We start from the raw sequence: 20478 nt of genomic DNA, 5'->3' as shown, positions 1-20478 counted from the left end.
CTGCTGCTCCATGCTCTCTTCAGGCCAGCTGAAAGGGAGATCCAAGCACATGAAATGCCACCTAAGGCTGAGGCAAGTTGGCAGGTTCCTGACAGATGCTCTCTGGCTGTAACAATCTGTAGGTGTTGGGCCACAGTGAATGCCAAAGAGGAGAGGGGAAGAGGAATGGAGGAGTGGAGAAGCAATGAGGGAAAGAGATTCAGAGAGTGAATGCCCCACTCATTCAACTCACTCCACTTCCCTTCCATCCTTGGCTCCCATGCCTGTAGCCACCATCCTCTGATCCCAACAGGCTGACTTCCTGTGGACTCCAGACCTGGTGGTCCTCCCCATCTCCCCCAAACTTCTGCCCAAGCATTTGTGGTACACATGGGCTGTCTCCCTTGTACTTCTGTGCTCATGAACTGTAACGATCCACTCTCTCCTCTCCTTGGATACCTCCCTGAGAAAGGATGTGTCTGCTCTTAGCTCAGCATCCCAAGTACATAAAGCTCCTAGAGTCAGGCAATGCATGAAGGCTTAGGACACAGAAACAAATCTTTCAGTCACCCCACATTGTTTCAGCAGGGGACTTCTCAGGGCCTGATGGGAACCAGCCACCAAAATCTCTCTCATCAGACCTCCTGAAGGGCATCCATGCTGCTCAGGTCCCACCCAGAGGGAGACCCAGGTCCCAGGCAGGTCCCGACGTACTGAAGGCTCTATCACAGAGCTAAGCAATCGGGGTGGGTTTGGCTGCCCTGGGACTGCTAGGTCTGCAGAGCTGACTGATGAGCCTATGCCAGCTACTGAGGGAGGAAATGCTGCCAGTGAACACAAAGTAATCCTGCAGCAGGAAAGAAAGTGGCAGCTACGGCCGGAACCCCACCTCACTCTGAACATACAACAGCCTCCCAAGCAGGTGCAAGGTACTCGAGGTAACACGTTCTTTTTTTTTTTTAAGATTTTATTTGTCAGAGAGAGAGAGGGAATGAGGAGGGGGAGCAGCAGAGGGAGAAGCAGGCTCCCTGCTGAGTAAGGAGCCCGATCCCAGGACCCTGACATCATGACCTGAGCCGAAGGCAGACGCTTAACCGACTGAGACACCCAGGCGTCCCAAGGTAACACATTTTTCCTGCTCCTCAAAGTTCCTTTCAGACAAAATATGATTTTAATGAGCTTCGGGGGCAGCCCTAAACCAATACATTTGACTTGGCCACTGGGGAGGGCCCAAGGAGAACTGGCGCATGACCCATTTATTTCAGAGATCTTTGGTGGCTTTCCTCTTCTCCAGTCCTTGACTTCTGCAGACCTGGTGTTGGTGATGGAACCCCAAGGCTTTATGAGACTGTCCCCTCCACTGCTGGACACTCCCAGGCAGCTAAGAGTTGCCAAGCTCTCACCAAGTGTCCCACTCTGTGTTAGTCACTGTCCATGTCTCTAACTCCATGTCTCACCAGGGGAGTATTGTAATGATTCCCATATTCAGAAAAGGAAATGGTGTCTTGGAGAGGTTGACTCACTTGTCTAAGATCACAATTGCTTAAAAGTGGCAAAGCCAGGATTCAAACCCTGAGCTCTTAAGTAGAGCAGGGTTGCAAACTGCAGTCCCACTGAGGGGCTGGGCACCTGTGGATCAGTGAAACCATGCAGGTGTAAGAAAGGTGGAAGGAGGTGGCACCTGTGATGGACTGGGGTGCAACTGCCTTCTTTGGGTTTATTGTTCCATGACAGAATATGCCCCTGGGTGATCAGCCCTTCAGGTTTTTCAAGAGAGGTTATAAATATAGATTTATAAGCATAATTTCCCAATTTGTATTGATTACCAATGCATTTTTTTTAAATCACAGTGCAGGTCAACACTGAATGGATCCCATAACCACATCTGTGAGTAGGTTCGTGACCATGCCCTTTGAGCCCAGGGTCTTAACTCCCTGGCTTTACTGCGTTATAATGACTAGATAGGTCTATGTCTGGTGATTTGCAGCTTTTCTTCCTGTTATTTCCATCTGCTGGCCTCAGTTCTGCCATCTGGAGCAACAAGGGTTCCAAAACACTATTCTCCTGTCCTCTTCTCTAGACTAAACATCCCCAACAGCTTCAAGCATTCCCCTCCTGGTTGGTTTGCAGGACCTTGGTCATGCTGGCTGTTCCTCCAGGCATGGCCCAGGCACATTCCCACCTGCTCACAGGACTCCCCAAATCCACCGCTTGGAACTGAGCCCTATATTTGAGGTCTATGTGTGCCATGTAGAGCAAGGCAGGCTCCCTGCCCCACAAAGACTTGCCCAAGAATAGAACCCAAGACCACTTGGCTTGTTGGGAGCTGAGGATTTGCATCAGGTTAAGTGAAGAGACTCTGGTCCCTCTCGCCCGTGAAAGGCTTCTCAGTCTCCAAGGTGATTGCCACTGTTGTGGGGAGTGACATCCCCAGTCACCAGCACTTCCCACCATGGTCCAAAGGATCACACCAGTCCCTGCAGGGACTGCTCCAGGGTTAGCAAGCTAACACCTATGGCTGTCAGGCCCACACCTGGCTGACCTTCCTTCCAGAGAAGACTGCACATGGCACCAAGAATCCATCCCTCTGTGTTGCAAAACAAACCTCACCCTCCTACCCAGTTCCCCTATCCTGATATCTGGGGGGACATTAACATGATTCAGCATGCCCATCCTAAGATTCACCCCCATTTCCTGACACTCACTGCCCAGAGCATACCATGTGCAGTCTAAAAGCCTGGCTGTCACCACCTGTGGTCAGAAACAAAGGGGGTGAGTCAATGGTGAGAACCCAGTGGGTCCAAGGAATAATTCCAATAGCTCAGCCCAAACCCTCCACACTCAATAGCTGTGGGCTTTCCCATCTGCCCCAGGGTGGAGGCCTCTTTGCTTCTAGTCCCACCTCCCAACTTCCCTTCTGAAATGGGGAAATGCAAATCTGGGAAGCTGCTGTGAAAACTGAGAAAAGCAAAGTGGCCTATCTTCTACTCTTGCTCTGCCTGCTGGCCCTTCCCGTGGCCACTGGGGCCGGGACTGAGCAGAGCAGCTGGGTTTTCCCCTGAGCAGTGACTCACAGATGTCGTTTCTCTGGCACAGACTCTCACAAAGGTCCCAGCTGGGAAGGTTTCCTGGTGGCCAAGTGATCCCTCACAGCTGCCAGCCCGGCAACAAGGGATTCCAGCTGGTGTGAGGTGATGAAAAACAGGTCCAGGCTTTGTCCCTTGGCTACAGGACCTGTCTGTCCCACTTGCTAGACTCAGGATGTAATTCATCATCGAAGTTACTGTGGAGCACCCGAGCCCTCAGCCCATCATAACTACTTTAGTAAAATCAGATTTCTGGAAGGGCATCACGACCACCTCAGAAGAGCGCTGGTTTTTCAGTGAGCTCGGTGCAGAGAGGTCCTGGAGCTGTCCAGTCGCCCACCAAGTCCTTAACACTCAAACTGACAAGGGCCCACAGATAAGACGCATGACCAAGGACATGCCCTATAGCACACAACAGTGAAAGGCTCATGCAGGGTAAGGGCCAAGTGAGACCACAGATTTTAACATTATTTTGGATAGCTGAATCCTCCCTCCAAACAAAATCTCATGCAGAACCACAGTATTCAGGCAGATCCAAGGGTAGCTGCTTGGGTGGACACCAGGGTAGAGCCAGGAGCCCATCCCCACTCAGGCTCCCTGCAATCCTGCTCCCGGGGGCTCCTTAGCCTCCTCCACTGAGTCACTGGGGCTCCACATGACATGGCTGAAAACCCATGGTTCAACCCCTCATTGTACAGAGGTCCACAGAGCATGTCATGCATTTCCCAAGGTCACATGGTAAACACATATTACAAATCCAGCCAGAATAAAAGGACCTGCACACCAAGCTTGCAATGCATCAAAACAGCTGTACAAATGGGCAGCTTGGGCAGGTATGAAAAGTAAGTGAATACACACATTAGGTTAATTTTAATTTTGTCTCAGCCACTTTCTAGCTGCATGTACTCAGGCAAGCCACTGCATCTCAGCTGGCCTGAGGCTGGGGCTAGATCCAGCACCGCCTGCACTCCTCACCTTAAGGAAACCTCTCTCTCCCCTGTGGCCATGTAGTTTGCAGCCCTTTCAGATAGCGATGGTTCATTGTCCCCCATGCCCCTCTTCTCAGAGCCACTACCCCCTGCCCTCCTATAAAAACCCCTGCTCTAGTGAAGCTCCTGGGACCTGGCTGCAACACCAGCTTCCCCTCCTCCTTCAGTGTCTGTCAACAACCTGGTCCCTCTCCAGTCATGGAAAGCCTTGGCTCCTGGCCCGAAGTCTTCCCCTCAAGTCCGGCATCATCTTGACATCAGGCTCCTGTGCTCTGTCCATCCAGCACCTCTCCTCTTCCACTCCAGGATCCCAAATTCTGATTCCACTTGGGCTCCCCACCCAGGGTTACATCCAGGACTTTGATGAGACCTGCTGCTTCTTGGGAATTGTAAACTCCAACACCCCATCTCACCCAGCCCTCAAGCTCTCCCTACTCCCTCTGCTTGGCTTGGACACCTTATCAATACCTCCACCTTTGATCACTCTCTTTTCCCCCAGCCTATTCCCCTCCTCCTCTCTTCACTCGGGCCAGTAGGTGGCCCAGAGCCCTTGATCATTGCTTTAAGTACTTTCTTGCTGAATTTTCAACTCTAAGAACCCTCATTGTACTGCTGTCACTCTCCCTCCCCAACAAATCACACCCCGGAACTGGATGGAGACGGTGCCTTCCTGACTCCTTTCCCCAGACTATAGAGTCCTGATGGAAAAGGTGGCAGAACCATGAGGATAAGAGTACTGCCCCGTCCTCCCTTCCCACCATGCTCCGGACAGAGCTCAGTCTGCCTCAGTGAACAGCTTTCTGCTCCAGCTCCTGAGCCCAGACTCCACACAGCCTGGCTCTCAGCAAAGCCCACCTCCCTCTCTCTCATCAAACAAGTGCCCCAAGCCCTACCTGATGGCTCTCCCTCCGCCTGTGCTCCACCATCCTCCCTCTGGGAATTCTCTTCCTTTACTTCTCCTGCATCCTTAACTGCTCGTTCTGTAACTATTTCCCTCCATACATTTCTTCCATCCCAAGTCAAAAAGCCTCAAACAAACAAGACTCTTCTTTACTCTGACATCCCCTTCTATCACCACCATTTTAATTTTTCTTTTATATTCAGATTTCTTCCAAGGGTAGCTCTGAGTCCTTTTCCCTGCCTCCTCATATCCCACTCCTCCCTTGGCCCATGGCCTAGGCCTCTGCCCCACACTGCCCACTGAAACCACCACCTCCATGTTGCTGACTCCAAATGCCTGAGCTCAGCTGCTTTTGACTTTGCCGCCTACCTCTATTGGGACTTCTCCACCATCACTGCTCCCAGCTTACCTTCCGTATCTCTGGACCTGCCTTCTCCATTTCCCTGGCAGCTCCTCTTTCTCCTCCAGGTCCCTAAGTGTCCCTGCTTCCCTCTCTTCTGCAATCCTGCCCCTAGTGTCATCTCATCCATGTTGGAGGCCTCATCCATGCAGACTCCAGATCTCCCCGGGGATCCAGCCCCAGATGTCTCCTGAGCTCCAGGAGATCTCTAAATCCCACTGCACTCACCCCTCAGGCCTGCCATGGACCCGTCAGACTCTGCAAGGTCCACCCAGGTCACTGAGCCTGTGACCCCACCGCTGCAATATCTCTTACCATGTCATGCCCACATGGTGTCTGCGGGGACAAGCAGTAGCTTTCCCTCTGGCCTCCCCACCCCCTGCACTACTCACTCCCGTCTGTCTCTCAGCAGCCAGAGCGAATGTCCTTAACAGGAAAATCCAATCATGTCGCTCTTCTGCTTAAAATCTCTCCAGGCTATCTACCTCCAACGAAAAGCCCAAAGAGCCTTTGCAGAGCCTTCCAGACTGACACTGTGATATCCGGCTCCTGCTACCCTCTCCATGCGCCTCTCCGTGATTTCCTGCACGGGATGCTCTGGTCATAATGAATTGCTTATAGATCCCTGGACCTTCCGTACTGTCTCCCCTCACGGTTTCACAAGTGCTGATTCCTCTTCCTAATTCTTCCCATGGCTAACTAGCTCCTACTGGCCCTTTGGTGCTCAACTCCTAGTCGCTGATTCCAGAACTTTCCATGGCCTCCCCTAGCCCCTCCCTTTCTGTGCTCCCACAGCACCCTGCACCTTCTTCCCTCGTGCCACTTCTCCCGCTCCACAGTAACTGGCTGTTCACTAGCCTGTGTCCCCATTAGGCTTTGAGGGTTTTGAGGACGGGCACTGGGTCTTATCCAGTTTATCTGTGTGTTCCTAATACCTACAGACCAGTCAGTGCTCAACACACTGATCTGAAAAAATGAATGAATGAAAGAGATTACGTTTTCTTAGTAAGTCTCAGAAGGCACTAGACTTCCAAGAAGAATAAAAATCCAATTTCCCTGGGACTTTTGGCTTCTATAGTGTCCTTCCCATCCTGTTCACCAAGGAGCCTCGGGTTCACAGGGGATGTGGATGGTTTCCCCAAAGCTTCTCTCCAGGGTACCCTCTGCTCTCATCCCCCCCACACCATTCACAGACCTTCTTTCTCCCTTCAACTCATCCATGATGATTAAGGGCTTGATGAATGCAGGGCACAGGCCAGAGGAGGGGAACAGGACTTGTTTTCCTTTGAAGAGAAACACCTATTCTTGCCCTCCCCTACTGGGGTAACAGGAAACACCTGGAGATTGTTGGTAAAGCATCATGCAAACAGGTCAAACCACCAAACCTGAAACCAGAAAGCACTTACCAAGAAAGGAAGTGCTGATGGGGCACTCAACAGAGCTTTCATCTGGTGTCAAACTAGAAGACTTCCTAGAGGTAAGCTTTGGGCTGGGTCTTCACAGAGGTGAGAGAAAAAGAGGGGCAGCAAATATGAGCATGATGGGTGGGTATTAACAGACAAGGAATGATGTGAGCAAAGGCAGAGAGGACAGGAGATGCCTCATGAGCCATAGTGATGAGTGACAGGCATAAGGTGGTGAACTTTGATGAAGACACATCTTAAGGACCAAACAGGGTTTTCTGAGCCTTCACAGAAGCAATATGGGGGTCTGTAGTGGAATGAAGGTGAAAGGAAGGTGCTCTGGGAAGGATTCTGAATAAGGACACTACAGGTGTTTAAGTGACCCCAGGGCAATAGGCTGGAATCTGGGGATTGAAAATTGAAGGGAAGAGGCCAATACCACAGCATTGATTGTAACTCCCAAACATTGATTGTAACCCTCCCTCCCAAAAGGAGGGTTAGTCCCCTCCTTCTCCAGTGTTTCAGATAGAGACCCTGTGCAGGGCATGGACCCATCTCTGGCCTGCTTTGGGCCCAGCAGTCAGTGGGCTTTGTGCTGCCAAGGTGGTGACACGGGGGTCCTCAAATCCTTACTCTTTCTAAAAGGTGCAATCCCTTTGCTCTTTCAGTTGTCTCTTTTTGGCCATTATTTAGCACAGAGGCTGGCACAGAGTAGGCAATTTCTCTTTCCTAATAATAATAATGAATTAACAATTGTTGAATGCTTACCATGCACCAGGTACTTAGATATATTATTATTTTAATTATTCCTTATAACAACCTTGAGATGAGTATATTATGATTTTTTTTAAAAGATTTTATTTATTTATTTGACAGAGAGAGAGACAGCGAGAGCAGGAACACGAGCAGGGGGAGTGGGAGAGGGAGAAGCAGGCTTCCTGCCGAGCAGGGAGCCCGATGTGGGGCTCGATCCCAGGACCCCGGGACCACGACCTGAGCCGAAGGCAGACGCTTAACGACTGAGCCACCCAGGCGCCCTCCATGATTTTTTTAATAGAAGAAAGAACTGAAGCCATGAGCAATCTGCTGAGTCACTTGGTAAATATTTACTGAGCACCACTGTATGTCATACTGAGCTAGGCCCTGGGGACATGGAGGTGAGTGCCATGCGTAAGGTCTGCCTTCCTGGAGTTAACAGCCTGGAGGAGGAAAAAGACATTATGCAAACAGTACCATAGTAATTAATTGATTTTATTATGATTAATAGACTAAACAGGAGAAAAAGTACAGAGTACTTATAGATGGTAACTAACTTTTGAGTCCATTTGATTAAAAAATGTAAGAACCATGAGAGGCTATGGACTCCGAGAAACAAACAGGGTTTTAGAGGGGAGGGGGGAGGGGATTGGTTAGCCCGGTGATGGGTATTGAGGAGGGCACGTACTGCATGGAGCACTGGGTGTTATACGAAAACAGTGGATGGTGGATCACCACATCAAAAACCAATGATGTATCGTATGGTGACTAACATAACATAATAAAATTAAAAAAAAAAAAAAGCCTGACTTGCATACTGCTGCATTACATGAATGAATACTCTTTTCTCCTTTCTTCTCTGGCTTTTACTCCCCTACTTTTGATTCTATCTCCTCATGGAATCTATATTTTTTCTCTCTCTCTTCCTAATTAAATCCTCTTCTCTGCCCATGCTATACCTTCTGTCTGCCATTATTATCATTTGTTGACTGCATGCCTGCATAAATGAATGAATTAGTCAATGAATTAATGAATGAACTCACGGACATGATTATTACACAAACACATCACTCATCCACTGCGGGCCAGGCACTTGGTGTGCTTGTGAAGACATGGGTCCTGCTCTCCAGTTGCTCAAGGTCGAGTGAGGGCAAAAACATGGCAAGAAACAATCACAAGACTGAATAAGCACAAGGAAAAAGAGAGCAACCCTGCTGAGGTGCCTACCTGAGCCTACTTCTCCAGTGATCTGTAAATTCTGGCTGTCACAGCAGATCCTTTGCTCTTTGATAAATGTCCTAGGATGGTTACCCCATTTATGTTGTGTCAGAGGTATGGGTGTCCTTAATTAACCTTTCCAATTTATTGGAATATCTCCCAAACAAGTGGTTCCAAAACTTAGAGGCCCTTGGGATCACCTGGGAATCTTTAAAAATCACTGATGCCAGGCTCTTACCCATCGCAAACATTCTGATTTAGTTGATCTGAAATGCAGCTCGGATACCAGGAATTTTTAAACCTCCCCCAGGAGATTCTAATGCACAAGTTTGGGAACCACTCTTGCAGATCCTCATGGATCTGGTCTGGAAGATGAATGAAATCAGATGGGAGTTTGAGGAGAGCAGGTGAGGTCCTGCCACCAGGGACTCGCTCCTGGGTTTGAAGTACAAAGCCATGACTCTTAGAGGAAATAGCTCTGCCAGGCTCTAAGTCAATGGACGACATTGCGAAGTTGTTTCCACCATTTAACAATCATTCTGCACTCACTTTGTGCCTGCTTTGAGCCCAAGTCAGTCCATCTCTGCTCTCAAGGATCTGGTTGGGGGATGTGGGTCTAAAACATACAAGAGAATCTTGTATGATTGCTGAAAAGATGCGGGATGTCCAGGGTGTCACAGGGACATTGCGGTGGGGCATCTAATCTGGGCTCCCTGCCCTTTACATCATCTGCTCTTTTCCAGCCCTCTAAAGAGAGAACTTGACCAATAAAAATGTACAGGGCATCTATTATATGTCAGGCACCAGGTGCCAGGCAGTGGATGAGGCCCCTGAGGCAGTATAAGGATGAAGAAGAAAGATCCTTGCCCTCAAGGTGTTCACAGACTAGGGTGAAGAGTTTTTCTTTCTCATTCCTCTCACATGAAACAGTCTGGGGTGAACCCCATCACAGAGTAGAAACCAGTGCTGTGGAACGTGGAGGATGGCCAGGTCAGCTCTGACATCTAGAAGATTTAGATGTTCTGACATCTAGAAGGATCCTTTGCAGCAAACCTTAAAAGATGAGTGGGATTTCTGAGGGTGAACATGGAAGAAGAGGAAAGCCCTTCACTCCTCCTCACCTATTTTGCTAGAGTCAGGACATGCCCAGGGTGGAGGACAGAGTTGGGGATTGCTTCTTGGCCTTGCATGACCCACGCCCACTAACATTCCCAGCTGCACACTGCCTTCTCCTGACCATCAGGGCACACGAGCAGCCTGTGATCAGTGAAAAGCCCCATCAACCACCACCATAATCTGGAAACAATAAGGCTTCACTGGGTAAGGCACTTGGGAATAGCAGTGGCTTTTGAATCTCATTTCAATCATCAATATCTTATTGAATTCAAGAAAAGGGGAAACTCAACATTGCCCAAGAGCAGCCCCTCTAAATATAAATGTTTCCTCAATGCATAGGACTACTTTCAATACCTCTTTTCCCCATTTCTCTCCTTGCTATTTCGCTTCCTGTCCACCTCATAGGGTTCCTGCCTCTCACTTCCTCCTGACCAAATCTGGCACCAGTGTTTTCTAAAATTAAACTAGTCTTTAAGATGTCTCTAGTTTTATTTTAGTTTTCTTCTCCGACCTTTTGTCCCCTTGCTTACAGTCTTTCTTCAGATTTAATTAATCATCAAACTTTCAATGAGCATCTGTTAAGTGCCAGGTTCGATCATGGAGTGTCCATACAGAGAAATGCAGGGCTAGTCCTGGTCCTGAGCCCTTACAATCCAACTGATAAGGACACATGGAAATGGGTAGAGATAACGTGACATTAGCTGGCATGGTGTTGGTGATACCAGGAGGCTCGGTTAAGACTTCACATTTCAAGGGAGGGAGACTTCAACATGGGGTAGTAGCTGGAGTCTGCAACTACAAACTCTGGACATTAACCAAACACTTACTATGTGCCAAGCAATGTGTGGAATGTTTTCTTCCCAGTGTCTCATCCAATCCTTAACAACTTCTTCAAGTAGGAACTTTTTATTAAGACCATTTCACTGATGATTAAATTAAAACTTCTGTAGATGATGTAGCTTTCCAAAATCACAGAGCCAGGAAGGAACTGAGCTGGCAGTCTAGCCCAGGCCCATGTGACCCCAGACATTAAGATTAAGGTTCAGGTCACTCTGTGGGGCCATCTCTGGCTGGAGTTTCCTGTGTGTGACACAGCAATTTCTCCTTCTCTGGTGGGAAGATTAAAAGAGATACAAAAGAACACCTACCACAGTGCCAACACAGAAGGTTCCTGGGAAATAGTGGTTATAACCACTGCCATCATCATCATCATCACTATCATTGCATCCTTGTTACATTCTTCTTATTATTAAAGCCCCCCAGGAAAGCAGCAAGAGGGCCCAAGACATTATTGCTTGAGAGGAAGGGAATGGTACTCCATGCAGGGAGGTCGAAGGAACAAGATTCAGGCCCCAGAGCGCATGGTGTTCTCAGGGACTCAGGACCGACTAGTTTGGCTGGAGCCTGAGGTCTGGGCAAGGCTGAGATGGAGAGAAAGAAACTGAGATTCTTGAGTGCAGGTTTAGGAGTTCGTACCTGATCCTTTGGACTATGGCAATGGCATCTCAAAGTGTTTGTGTGTATGTATTTTTTAACATCCACTAACGGTGACCTTTAAAAATAGGGGGGTTTTTTGTTGTTGTTTTGAAGGGTAACGTTTCGCATAGATCAAAATCAAAATAATAAAGATACACATTGGAAAGTCTCATTCTAACTCTGCCCTGACCACCCCATTTTATAACCCCTAGAGGTAACCACTTAGTTTAATTTATTTTATATCCTTCTAGTATTTCTTTGTTCAGATATGAACAAATACAAATGTGTATTTTTATTCCTCTGACTTTTATATTCAAATGGTAGCATACTAAACATTCTGTTTTCCCCTGGGTTTTTTTCACTTTATAATATATCCAGAGCTTTTTTTTTTTTTCTATATCCAAACATAAAGGTACTCATTTTCTTTTTACAGTAGTGAGTATTCCATATGTGGATATACCACCATCCGTTTTACCAAGTCCCTAGTGATGGGCACTTTGGCTATGTCCAGTCTTACTATCATAGTCATTCTACATGGAGAAACCATGTCATTCATCATCATTCTGATGATATATGCGGGTATACTTGTAGGATAAATTCCTAGGATGGGATTACTGGCTCAATGGGTAAATGCATTTGTAATTTTGAAAACTATTGCCAAATTGCCCTCCATGGGGGTCGAACCAATTAACACTCCTATCAACAACCTACTGATGAGAGTCCCTATTTCTTCAGAGCCCAGAAAACCAAGTACATGGTCAAACTTGAATTCTTGCCGAATTGATGTGAAAAAAATGATGTCTCAGTGTACTATTAATATGCAATTCCTCTTAATTATGAGTGAGAGGGTGTATATTTTCACTACTGTTTACTATTTTCTATTTTATTCATTTCCACCCTACCCTTTTTTTCCCTTCCTTTTGCTTATTTTGAGCTTCACTTGTTCCCCTTTTTTTTAGTTTCTTAAGGTAGAAACTCAGGGCAATGATTTGAGATCTTTTCTAATATTGGCATATGATGCCATTAATTTCCCCCTAACTACTGCTTTTATGGCATCCCACAAATTTGGATGCATTAGGCTTTTCTTTTTTAATTTATCTTTTTTGTATTATTCTTTTAAAATAATATTCTTAGTTATATTTGACTTCATTTTTGAAGGATGTTTGAGTGGATGTAGAATTCCTGTTTGACTCCCCTTGCCCCGTACTTTGAATGTATCGTTCCACTGCCTTGGAGCCTCCACTGCTTCTTGGGAGAAGTCAGTTCTTGACCACATGCTTTCTCCCCTGTACATGATGAAGCATTTTTCTCCTGCTGCTTTCAAAATTTTCTCTTCATTTTAGCTGTCAAAAGTTTGATTATCATGTGTCTAGGTGTGGATCTCTTTGTGTTTACCCTGTTTGGGGTTTTTTGAGCTTGTCTGATCTATAGATTAATGTTACTTACCAAATTTGAGAAGTTTTCAGCAACTTTCTGTTCACACATTTTTTTCTGCTTTTTTCTCTCTTTCCTTTCCTTCTGAGAGTTTCATTACATATTTTGGGGGCACACTTGCTTTGTCCCGAAGATATCATAGTTCTCTGTTGACTTTGCTTCCATTTTTTTTTCTTTGTTCCTTATAGTGGATGATTTCTACTGATCTTTTTTCATGTTAACCATTTTTCGGACATCTCAAATCTGCTGTTAAGCCTTTTTAGTGAAACCTGTGGTCCTTTTTTAAAGTTTCTATTTATTTATTTAGATTCCCTACTTGTCAAACCATTTTTATAATATTTTCCTTTAATTCTTTAAACATGCTTAATTTTTTAAACATCTATAATAGCTACTTTGAAATCTTTTCTGCTAAATCCAAAATCTGGGCCCACGGAGGACCATTTTAACTGCTTTTTTTCCTGACTATGGAGCACATTTTCCTATTTCTTTGAATGTCTTATAATTTGTTGAAACTGGAAATTCTTAGGTAATATTTTGTAGCAACTCTGAGTTCTGATTTTTTTCCTCTGAGAATTTTTTACTGTTTTGGTTTGGTTTCGTTTTGTCTTTTGAGTAACTTGCCAGGGTTTAGTTTGTGGTTATTTGTCTCTCTGCAATGTGCCTCACTGATGGGTCTGCTCAGTTTCCCCCCACCCCCATTCCTTTTTTTTTTTTTTTGCCTGTCTTTAGAAGGACTACCTTGGTCTGCATAGCTTAATGATCAGCCAATGATTGGTCAGAGACTATACTCAAGCACCTGAGCCAGTAAAGCTTCTACCCCTTACCTATGGATCTGAGTGTGGGCTGAGGAACAAATTCAAAGCTCAGGCAGGTTCTTAAGTCAGCTTTTATTTTCCACTGGATCCTCCCAGAACCTGCCTGTGCGTGAGCACAGCGTCCCAGTCAGACAGAAATGTGTGGAGTGTTTATCTAATCCCTCTGTGACTATCTTATTTCCAGATTTTCCTGTTAAATTTCTGAGTACTCTACTGGTCTGCTGCACACCCCAAGCAGCATGACTCTTCAAGCAAACAGGGCCATAGGCTTTCCCATTTGTTTCATTCCACATTTGCTACTTTTACTGAAAACTCCGCTGAACATGGGACTTTTGCCCTCCCCTCCAAATCAAGAGAGCTTCCTCCAGCAATGACACTGTTGGTTTTCATAGCCAGCCACACTCTGGTAGCTCTGCCTCTCCCAAACTTGGAGGTAGGAGGGCAGATCTGAGCAAGAACACCACAGACTCCCATTGTTCTGACCAGGAGTGCAACAATTTTTTTTATGAATAAACATTTTCAATGTGTTATTTTGTATTTGATCAATTTTCAGAGCCCTGAAATGATTGTTTTTGACAATTTTGTCTGGTTTAACATTATTTTTGGATGAGAGGATTTGCCATAGCTGGAAATCTTACCAGTTGTTGTTTTTAATGGACTTATACTTTTATGTTCCAAAGACACTTGTATTTTATTGAGCTAAAGCATTGTGCTACCTGGGAGGGCTAGAATTAAAATTAGTCCACTAATCCACTTTTTTAGCTTGTGAAAAATTAAGCTAATGTACCTGTATTCATCCACCAAAGAACAGCATTCTAAGGAGTAGGACTTTGAAGGACAAAACATGTCAGATGCCAAAACCAGGGTCCACACTTAGGAATCTCTAGAGACTTGGTGTCCAAGGGGATAATACTGCAGCACTCTAATTATTTTAGAATTTCAAAAACCCTGAGGAAAAGTCACACCTTTACTTGTAACAAGGCTACCCAGGCAAAACAGAATGTCAAATGGCTTTACTTTGGACTGAATTCTCACACTTGAGCGAGGCAGTCAGCAGCCTCTCATGCTAGCCAGAAGCTATGTTGGTTGTTATAAATGTTCACATTGCTTACAGTGGATAAGCACACTCATCATTACATAATAAAAGCAGTTTGTTTTGCAGGCAAAATGATCCCACACATGGGGTTCCTGGGGGTGGGTGGGGAGGATATTTTAAAAGGAGTTTTCAGTGGGAATGACCAAAAAACAGAGCTATAAAGGGTGGGAGTACCTGGGAGCCTGATTAAGCCCACTTCAGGTGTTACTTGGCCCTGATCCCCTATTCAACTCCCATCCACATCTTCACCTCAGGTTGTTGTTTGGCGAGACCAAGAGTTCACCACCTCACTCCCTGCCCTGTCATCCCTGCCCACTCCCACTCTCTGGCCCTCTGCTAAGTAAAGATCCCATTCTCAGTGACACAAGTTTCGGCCCCTGAGAAGGAGCCGCAGGACAGGCAGGGGAGATCATGGGCAGCTGTGCTTGGGAGAGAGAGTTTGCTTACCATCAGGAAGACATTCCACCAATCCCAGTGCTCCAAAACACACCTGAGGACCGGGATGGGATTGGGGAAAGTGAGCAGTGGGTTTCCAGCATGCTGGATGTGCCCAAGAAGTGGGGAGGTACCGCTAAGACACCGCTGTACTGAGGGCTCACCTGCCTGCACAGGATTCACCCAGAGGGGAAGGGAGGGGTCTGGAGGAGAGATGGTAAGTGTGAGGACAGGTTGTGAGTCAAATTTGGTCTGGGGGCCAGGAAGTCTGATAGCCTCCTGGCCCTGGGTACTCACCAAGTGAGTGCTTAACCTCTCTCTCCCTCTCCCGGTCTCTCTCCTTCGCTCTTTCTCTATCTATCCCCCTCTCTCCCTCCCCTCTCAGGAAAGTCACACAACTACAGTTCAGAGCAGCACTTGCTATGGGAGATGAGTGCACGAAAACAGTGGCCTCCTAGGGCGTTAGACCCAAGTCAGCCTGGAGAAGCTGGGAATGCTATTCCTGGAGGGGTAGGTGCTTAAATAGGTTTGTCGGGCAGAGGGGTTTGTGTTACTTAACTACACTAAAGCTCCAGTTTCGGGACATTATTTGCAGAATGGGGAGTGGGAGGATTGATGTCAGTAACAGGACCTCAGGTAACTGGAGGTGTTGGGGTTTGGAGTTTGACAAATAAGTGGAAGAAAACCCAAAAGTCCCATCGGACCTCCTTCCCATCATAAACCTCACCCCTAAAGGTAACCATGGTAAACCACTTGCCAATAAAAGAAATCTTGATTCAAAACAAAATAAATAAGTGGGGGGAAAAATATTTTTAACCTTCAAAATCTCACCTGCCTCTTTTTAAGAAGCCCTCGGCTAGCAGGTATGCAGGGAGCCAGGTGCTGGTTCAGAATGTCTACCTCCCATTTCTCCCGTTTTGGGGAAGCTTGGGGGGTTTGGGCTGGGTGGCTCTAATGTCCCCAGGCTGCCGCAGACGCAGCCTGTGCCGCAGTGTGCAGTTGCCGATGCGTGTGGCGCCCTCTGGTGGCTACGCACAGTACATGCATCTGGTCCTTTCTGCTGAGCTGATTTCCACCTTTGTGTAGGTCCCGTGGAACCGCTGGGGGTGGGAGCGGATTTCACAGCCAAGACAAGAGAGCTTAGGCCAGGCTATTATTCCATGCCAGTTATTAAGCCCTTCCTATGTGCCAGGCACCAGGCTAATACAGGTATTATCAGTCATTCATTCATTCATTTATACCTTCAATATGTGCCAGGCTCCTCCTAGGAAATCACATGTAAGCAGAGACCCCATAAAGGAAGCAAGTCCTGAGAATGTTTGGAGTAAGAGTCTTCCAGGGAGTGGGAAGAGCCAATGCACAGGCCCTGCAACAGGGATATGCTTGCTGGGGTTGGGGATAGGCAAAGAGGCAGCTGGCCCAGCCGAGTGCACACGGGAGGTGGCTGGAAATGAGGTCAGAAAGGTATCCAGGGCACAGATGGTGCAGAGCCTTCCAGGCCACCGAAGAGCTGTAGGTTTAGTTCTAAGGCCAGTAAACAACCATTGGATTCTGAACAAAGGCATGACACAACCTCATTTACATTTTTAAAAAATTCACTCTGGCTTCTCTGCAAGCACAGGTAGAAGCAGAGAGATTTGTTGGGAGCCCAGGTGAGAGATAGAAGTATCTGGTACCTGCCTCGCTCCTTGGAGGAGCCAAGACATCAGAGTCTGAATACATTTTGAAGGTAGAGACAATAGGATTCGCTGATGGCTTAGTAGAAGGCTGTCTCCAGGGCTTGGGCCTGAACAACTGAGTGAGCAATGGTAATGACATGGGGGAGGGTCAGGTTTGGGGGCAAGGGAGCAGAAAGGAGAATTCCATTTGGGAATTGAGTTGCCTATTGGCAATCTAGGTAATGACGTCAAGTGCACCTGAGTAGGGCTCTCTATCCTTTTCCTCCTCTTGTTATGTCCCTTTCATAAACCCCCCTGGGTCTCTTTCCCATTGGAGGGCCACACCTCCTCCATCCCACCTCCCAGAAGGAAAGTCCATCCAGAGCAGTTATTCCAAACAAAAAGAGCAAAGGGCATTACTGATCTTCCAGGGCCACGCCTCAACTAAATGGCAAAGTCAGAGTAAACCTTGAGATTCTGGGCTCCTCAGACCCTCCAAAAAATAATTCGAAGATGAGAAAACCCTTTTATGCAAGCTGGCAGGTCTCTCTTCATGTGGCTGAGCCCATCCTACTATGGGAGTGTGGACCGTGGACCCCAGCAGGGAGCAGGAGAGACCATACGTTCCAAGGCCAAGTCCGAGTCCTCTCTGTGTCTCCACCCCCACAGCCACCTGGCAGAGTGAGTCGGGCTCCCATGGCATCTTTGCACCCATCTCCTGATGTCTGCAAGTCTGTCTCCCCTGCCAGTCAGTGAGCCATGTGAAGGAGGCGGCCACCACGTCTCCTTGAAGGCACAGTGCCCGGCACTGCCCGCCGCCCTTTGTCCATTACGAGCTCAGGTATTTCCAGGTCACGAACCCTGTTCAAAACTCCTCTGGCCCCCCTTCCCCGAAACCCACATCTGGACACCGGGTCCCATCTCTAGACTGCAGTCCGCTCTTCCAAACAGATGAATGGGAAGGATAGGGCTACTTTGGAGAAAACTCTAATGAGATTTTTCCAGTTTTTTAACATGCATTATGTTTAGCTCCACAGATGCCACTAATAAATGATTTCTTCCTCCTGAAGTAGAAGTGTTGGCCCTAATGTGGCACAAACGTTGACCCGAACTAGGGCCCCGGTGGTGTCAGACCCTGCTATGTCCTACGCTTCTGTGTGGGAACCAAGGAGAGGGCCATAGGGCTCAGATGCCGTGGAAGTCGTGTCCGTGGGGGAGGTGAACATGTCAGGGAGGCCCCAGCCCAGACGTAGTTGTCTGGGTCACGGCTCTCAGGCCTTCCCCCTGCCCCCCCTGACCACGACTCCATGGGTCCTCCCCCTCCTCTCTCTTCCTTTCCCCATAATGTGGGTGTTCTTCTCTTCTCATTCCATCTACATTCTCATCCTGGAGGATCTCTTTCTCCCCTCCCCCACCCCCCACAGCTCCAAATACACCATCCCCAGCCCCTGGCCTCTCCCCTGAGCATCAGGCCAGCATTGTCGCCTGCCTAGTTGCCAAGGACCGGCCAGCCATAGCAGCCCTGCAATGCCCATGTCTGCCAGACCGCCCCTTGCCATGGGCTTCATCCCCCAACACCCACATGAGCTCACACGTGCAGGGGCACACACACGTGCCACCGTTCTGAGACTCTCGCTTGGCCAAAGGTCTCGCCACTCTCCCTCCCCCTCTCCATCTTACCGACCACCAAGTCCTGTTGACTCCCCCATAGTGGCTCCCCGTTGATTTTTTCTCTTTACTACCCTGACCACCGCTCAGTCCCTTCCTCCTGTCGCCCTTCCTCCCTGTCAACACCTCCTCCTCACTGGGTTCCTGCTTTTGCTCTCAGATCACCCCCACACTACATCTTCATGACAAATTTCATTACGAATTATATTACATTCCTAAGTTATCTTTCTAAAATCTAGCTGGATCCTGTCACTCTCCTACACAAAACCCTCAAAAGTTCACTCTCATCTATAGGACGAGATAAATCAAACTCCTCAGCGTGGCATTCGAGGCCTTCCCCAATCTTCCCGAATGACCTTTCCTGTCTCCCCGTGTCCTTCCACGCTGCTCCCTCCAGTCCTATTGTATGACTCGGTATTCCTGTGACAGGCAACACTGCTTCCGTGTTCTGTCCCTCTTGTCCCCTTATCCTGGAATCTACTCATCCATTTAGGCATTTATTTAACAAAGATATACTGACGAGCCTCAGCATCCCAAGAACTGGGCATACAAGAAAGAGCAAAATCCTCAAAATCCCTCTTCATAGAATTTGTATTCTAGCAGCAGGGAATAAGACAATAAATGGATGTGTAAATAGCTAATTGACAGGTAGAGATAAATGCTATGGAGAGAAATATAGCATGATAAGGGGCAGGGCAGGGGTGCCTGTTTGAGACAGGCTGGTCCGGAGAGCGTTTCTGCAGGGAGTGAATGCAGGGGTGAGGTGTGCAGGCGTCCCCATGCAGAAAGCCCCAACCCTCGCCTCAACACCCGTTCAAGGCCTTTGGACATTCTTCATGAGGACACCTCTCCAATACCCTGTCTTTTATGAAGGCTTGCCTTGTCTTAGGCACTTTCATACTTTATGCTTCAACTGCAGCCAATTCATTCTGCCCTGAGTCAGAGTCACTTGCTGACAACTTGAAGGATCTACTTTCACTAATGTTTGTTGAGCACCTCCCACAAGTCAAGCCTACAAGTCGTGTCCCCCGTGGTCCTGGAGCTTGTGCCTGGTTTAGAGCTGGGGCTGGTGAGTCAGACAGACCACAGACAATCTCCAGTCTCTCGCACCTGTTTACTGGTTATGTGGCCGCCCGCCAGTAACTCAACCTCACCAAGCTTCGGTTTCTGTATTTGTAGAATGGGAATGAAAATAGTACCCACCTCTGTTCAGTATTATACTTAACATAATCCTAGGCAGAAGGGTTTTACCCCCAGGTTCTATTGTGTTTTTCTTAGGAACCATGCCACCTTCTTTACGATCTAACTCTGGGGTCCCACCTTTCTTAGAGGAAGAGCTCTGCTTCTTTCCTAAAAGCTCATGAACCACAAAGAAGGTGCAGCTGGAAGAGAAATGGTATGCAGTCCATTGTGAAGTGACTTCCAGCCCCCTCCACTGCTGCCCCAGAGACCCATCGTGCTAACCTCACTACAACCATGACCTTGACCATGACCAGATCAACGCAGGGGGAGGGCCAGCTGGCAGCTCCATTCTCATCCCCTCATCACCCGAGAAAGGGGGGCCTGGGGGAAAGGCTGCAGACACCCTTGTGTCTTCAGGTCCATGCCCAGGGGACCTGGGGACCTCTGGATTAGGGGAACGCTGGCTTAACCCGGCAGCTTCTAAGTGCCAGAGTTGAGAGAAGAAAGGAAGTCCTTCGGGGTGTGTGGACCATTACAGGACAGCTCTGCCTAGAACTAGAGACCTGTGGGGAGTCCTGCGCCACATCCTCAAGGGAGGAAGAAACACAGAGCTTTCTATTTTTCTGGGAGCCTTAGTACTTTTCCTTTCTCCCGTCTAATTTCGGCTTTCCTGAGCATCTCTCTGCACCTCTCCCACGGGGCCACTGAGAGGCACTGTTGGATGATCCCAGAATTTCCAGAGACCAGAAGGCAAGCCAAGCCGGGGCTGGGAGTTTGTATGGGCAGGGGAAAACACCGTTTCCAACTCCCTGTCCCTCTGTCTAGCCATCCCTCGCCTCCCTAGGCCTTTCTCCACTTCCCTTCAT

General features: G+C 47.9%; 1 protein-coding gene across 4 annotated transcripts in view; it reads left to right on the top strand.

Moving 5' to 3' along the window:
• Positions 1-533: 533 nt before the first annotated feature.
• KCNA2 (potassium voltage-gated channel subfamily A member 2) overlaps positions 534-20478 on the top strand; it is a 32949-nt gene continuing 13004 nt past the window's right edge. For 2 of the 4 annotated variants that reach the window (XM_081815639.1, XM_081815637.1), the window contains exon 1: positions 534-1100. The gene's annotated coding sequence lies outside the window, so the exon portion shown is untranslated. Of the gene's footprint in view, positions 1101-1829; positions 6833-7634; positions 7857-15487; positions 15615-20478 lie in introns of those variants that run through there. The other 2 variants (XM_081815636.1, XM_081815638.1) reach the window with 2 other exon arrangements.

This window comes from Leptonychotes weddellii, chromosome 4 (genome assembly GCF_054177405.1).
Source record: "Leptonychotes weddellii isolate Sample4059 chromosome 4, ASM5417740v2, whole genome shotgun sequence".
NCBI classification, from domain to species: Eukaryota; Metazoa; Chordata; class Mammalia; order Carnivora; family Phocidae; genus Leptonychotes; species Leptonychotes weddellii.
This window is presented reverse-complemented; position numbering and strand designations above follow the sequence as displayed.